The sequence below is a fragment of the Rhinopithecus bieti genome, unplaced genomic scaffold (genome assembly GCF_001698545.2).
Source record: "Rhinopithecus bieti isolate Rb0 unplaced genomic scaffold, ASM169854v2 scaffold_29388, whole genome shotgun sequence".
NCBI classification, from domain to species: domain Eukaryota; kingdom Metazoa; phylum Chordata; class Mammalia; order Primates; family Cercopithecidae; genus Rhinopithecus; species Rhinopithecus bieti.
The window spans coordinates 1,161,095-1,166,043 of NW_016813389.1; the positions used below are offsets into that span (position 1 = coordinate 1,161,095).

Genomic DNA, 4,949 nt, shown 5'->3' on the forward strand with positions numbered 1-4,949 from the left:
TTTTTTTTTTTTTTTTTTTTTTTTTAGTAGAAACGGGGTTTCACCGTGTTAGCCAGGATGGTCTCGATCTCCTGACCTCGTGATCCGCCCGTCTCGGCCTCCCAAAGTGCTGGGATTACAGGCTTGAGCCACTGCGCCCGGCCATATTTCTTAAAATGAGACTACTATACTTTCTTCATAGAATTGTAGTATGTGTTCTATAAGAAGATGTGTGCAAAGCATGGGACATAGTAGGCGATCAGTAAATGCTGATTGCCCTTATCTTTTTCAAAGTCTCAAAGTTGTACAGGTTGAACATGTACACCAGTTTCAAATGGCTGATGATAATGCTGTATATTATAGTCTTTGTTGGGGGGCTTAGAAAGGAACACTTCTAAAATTCTGAATGTTGATTCTATACTGCGAGGTTGTTGGGAATCCAGTGTCCCTTGGAACTTTGTCAGACACATAACCTGAGGCTGGAGAGACTGTGGGCGTGACCTCATTTATCATAGTCCTGCCTTTGAAGGCTTGTTTCTTTGATTTGGGATTGTGTGTTCTGGCAACTTCCTGTGTGTGTTTCATCAGTAATTTGTTATAGTGCTTCCTGGTAAGGTAGCCTTTTCCCAAATATGGACTGGCCTGAAGGCTTTCTTCCTGTGAAATATACCTGTTAAATAATGTCAGGAGTGCCGTCCCCCCCACCCCCTTTTTTTTTTTTTGAGGCAGAGTCTAACTCTGTTACCCAGGCTGGAGTGCAGTAGTGTGATCTTGGCTCAGTGCAACCTCCGAGGAGGCTGTCCCTTTGCAGAGAATGGTTATCTCACAAGTACAAAAGGGCTGTATGTTCCCAAAGATTTTTTCCAAGTTGATTATTTGGAATGTGGGACTCATTTTCCCATAAAAGCAATGTGGTTGGGTTACTCGTCTGACCTACAAAGCTTTTTATTTGGCATCTTAGTTGAAGTGCCAATTTACTAATAGCAGGAGGCCTCAGTTTTGGGTTGTGGGAACAGAGCTTGCAGGACAGGTGGGAGAAGGAAGAGAGCTTCCGGTCTCTTTCTGGGGCCTTGGTTTGAGTTAGGCAGAGATTTGTCTTTCTCTAAATTCAGATTCTCTATCCTTCTCCTTAGGTCTCCAAGTCCCCTGGCACTTTTCTTTTCCTCAGGACCTCTCCAGACAGACTCTGTTTCTCCAAATGTGACATGTTCCAGAAACTTCTTAGGTCCCTGTCCCTTTTTCTCCATGTAGCTGATATCAGCTTGGTTTTAGGAGGAAGGCAGGGGGACAAATTTATACCATGTTGTGAGTGACTGACAGTCCTTTACCCTTCCACTTTAGGGGGAGTTTGCTTTTTTTTTTTTTTTTTTTTTTTTTTTTTTTGAGACTGAGTTTCGCTCTTGTTGCCCAGGCTGGAGTGCAGTGGCGTGAACTTGGCTCACTGCAACCTCCGCCTCCCAGGTTCAAGTGATTCTCCTGCCTCAGCCTCCTGAGTAGCTGGGATTACAGGTGCCCACCACCACCGCCTGGCCAATTTTTAGGTATTTTTAGTAGAGACGGGCTTTCACCATGTTGGCCAGGCTTGGTCTCGATCTCCCAACCTCAGGTAATCCACCGCCTCAGCCTCCCAAAGTGCTGGGATTACAGGCCTGAGCCACCGCACCTGGCTGAGAGTTTGCATTTTTAAAGGCAATACTTACTAATCTAACATTTCTGCAGTTGTAAATTCAGGTCCGCAATTCTGTATCCAAAACCCTCAGGGCCAGGTGTGTTTTGAAATTCAGAGTTTTTCGTATTTCAGAAGACAGCATCCCCTAAGCAAACACAATTATTTCAGCAAAATGTATACATACCCTCACTAAATCAGATACACAAAGCCTGTAAACGTCTTCGTATCAGTTTAGATTTTATACCTAATGACCTTATGGTAAACTTATTTTTTAAAAAATTGGGTTCTCAGAGCTTTATGAATTTTGGAATGATGAATAAAAGATTGAGGGCTTGTATTTCTCAGTATCACAAGGTGAAGGGAGTCCTGCAATGTGGTTGAAGAGATGTTCGGCTAGCAAGGGCACTTCTAGTAAGCAGTCGGCTTTGGTGTTAAGTTTGCCTCTAGGTCAGCACATGAAACTTCTCTGGGTTTTCCTTTCACACACCAACTGGAAAATATAGAAACTCTTGCTTTTTTTCTGATTACAAAAGTACTATGTGCTTTTTTTGCTGTTGCTGTTTATTTTTGAGATAGGGTCTCACTCTGACACCCAGGCTGGAGTGCAGTGACATGATCATGACTCACTGTAGCCTCGACCTTCCAGACTCAAGTCATCCTCACACTGTAGCCTCCCAAGTAGCTGGGACTACAGTCACACATGCTGCCATGCCAGGCTAATTTTATTTTATTTTATTTTTGAGATGGAGTTTTGCTCTGTCACCCAGGCTGGAGTGCAGTGGCACAATCTCGGCTCATTGCAAACTCTACCTCCTAGGTTCAAGCAATTCTCCTGTCTCAGCCTCCTGAGTAGCTGGGATTACAGGCACCTGCCACCATGCCTGGCTAATTTTTATGTTTTTAGTAGAGATGGGGTTTCACCATGTTGGCCAGGCTGGTCTTGAACTCCTGGGCTCAAGTGATCCACCCGCCTCGGCCTCCCAAAGTATTGGGATTATAGGCATGAGCCACCATGCCTGGCCTGTGCTTGTTTTTGAAAGTAATATGTAACTTAGAAGATGGAAGTCCTATATAAATAAGTCCTAAGATCACCCTAGAAATGATCTTCAGTAACTTTGGTGTTTAATCTTTTAGATTTTCGCAACACATGTATAGACCCATGTATCACTTAACAGGGACACATTCTGATAAATGTGACATTAGGTGATTTCCTCGTTGTGGGAACATCATAGAGTGTACTTGCACAAACCTAGATGGTATATATTTTAAAATTTATTAATATATATATTTTTCATAGGAAAAACCAAATGTCCAAGCACCATTACTAAGCATCAGTCTTTTTCCCTACTTGACCTGCAATGTTAACATCAAGTGCCATGTATCAGGTTTCTATATACACTCCATTATAATCTATGGAACCATCATCGTATATGCAATCTGTTGATGACTGACTGAAACATCGTTACGCAGCACGTGATTATACTAATATGTATATGTGTGATTTATGTTAGTGTGTATAATTCCTGTTTCGTAAGAATGAGATTTGACATATATAATAGTGCAGTTTTCTTTCTTCACTTTTTTTTTTTAAATTTGGCTGTCTTTCCTATGTCAGCAATGTAGATTTCATTCTTTCTTTATTTTTTTGAGGCAGAGTCTCATTTTGTTGCCCAGGCTGGAGTGCAATGCCACGATCTCTGCTCACTGCAACCTCCGCCTCCCGGGTTCAAGCGATTCTCCTGCCTCAGCTTCCTGAGTAGCTGTGATTACAGGTGTGTGCCACCATGCCCGGCCGATTTTTTGTATTTTTAGTAGAGACAGGATTTCACCACGTTGCCCAGGCTGATCTCGAACTCCTGAGCTCAGGCAATCGGCCTGCATCAGCCTCCCAAAGTGCTAGGATTACAGGCGTGAACCACTGTGCCTGCCACATTCTTTATTTTTTATTATTATTATTTTTTGATAGAGAGTCTCACTCTGTTGCCAGGGCTAGAGTGCAGTGCCACGATCATGGCTCACTGTGGCTTTGACCTCCTGGGCTCAGGCGATCCTCCTGCCCCAGCCTCCTGTGTAGCTAGGACCACAGGTGTGTGCCACCACGCCCAGCTGATTTTTTTTTTTTTCGAGACAGTGTCTTGCTCTGTCCCTCAGGCTAGAGTGCAGTCGCACGATCTCGGCTCACTGCAACCTGTGCCTGCTGGGTTCAAGTGATTCTTCTGCCTCAGCTTCGCGAGTAGCTGGGACTACAGGTGTGTGCTACCACACCTGGCTAATTTTTTATGTATTTTTAGTAGAGACAGGGTGTCACCGTGTTAGCCAGGATGGTCTCAATCTCCTAACCTCATGATCCACCCACCTTGGTCTCCCAAAGTTCTGGGATTACAGGCATGAGCCACCGCACCTGGCCACGCCTGGCTAATTTTTGTTATTTTTAGTAGAGACAGAGTTTTGCCATGTTGACCAGTCTGGTCTTGAACTCCTGAACTCAGGTGATCTGCCTGCCTCTGCCTCCCAAAGTGCTAGGATTACGGACATAAGCCACCTTGCCCGGCTAATTTTTAAATTATTTGTAGAGATGGGGGTCTCCCTGTGTTGCCTGGGCTGGTCCTGAACTCCTGGGCTCAAGCGATCCTCCTGCCTGGGCCTCCCAAAATGCTGGGATTACAAATGTGAGCCACTGTGCCTGGTCTAGATTTTATTTTTTCTACAAGTTATGAAAATTTCCATTATGTGGGCATATAATTATTTATGCATCATCTTATCAACTGATATTTGGGTTTCTAATTTTTTTTCAAGGCTGAGTCTTGCTCTGTCACCCAGGCTGGAGTGCAGCTCACTTCAGCCTCAGCCTCCTGGGCTCAACTGATCCTCTCGCCTCATCCCCTGAGTAGCTAGGACTACAGGTGTGCACTACCACACCTGGCTAATTTTTGTATTTTTTGTAGAGATGGGGTTTGGTCATGTGGTCCAGGCCGGTTTCAAACTCGTGTACTTAAGCAATCTGCCTGCCTCGGTCTCCCAAAGTTTTGGGATTATAGGCATGAGGCACTGTGCTTGGCCTAGATTTTATTCTTTTTATAAGCTATGAAAATTTTTATTATGTGGGCATATCTTCTTTCCTTCCTTCCTTCCTTCCTTCCTTCCTTCCTTCCTTCCTTCCTTCCTTCCTTCCTTCCTTCCTTCCTTCCCTCCCTCCTTCCCTCCTTCCCTCCTTCCTTCCTTTCTTCCCTCCTTCCTTCTCTCCTTCCTTCCCTTGCTGTGTTTCCCAGGCTGGAGTGCAGTGGCATGATCTCGGCTCACT

General features: G+C 44.4%; 1 protein-coding gene across 2 annotated transcripts in view; it reads left to right on the plus strand.

Annotated features, from left to right (window-relative positions):
- Nucleotides 1-4,949, plus strand: part of PTPA (protein phosphatase 2 phosphatase activator) — a 49,864-nt gene that overhangs the window by 5,737 nt on the left and 39,178 nt on the right. The gene's annotated exons all lie outside the window — the stretch shown is intronic.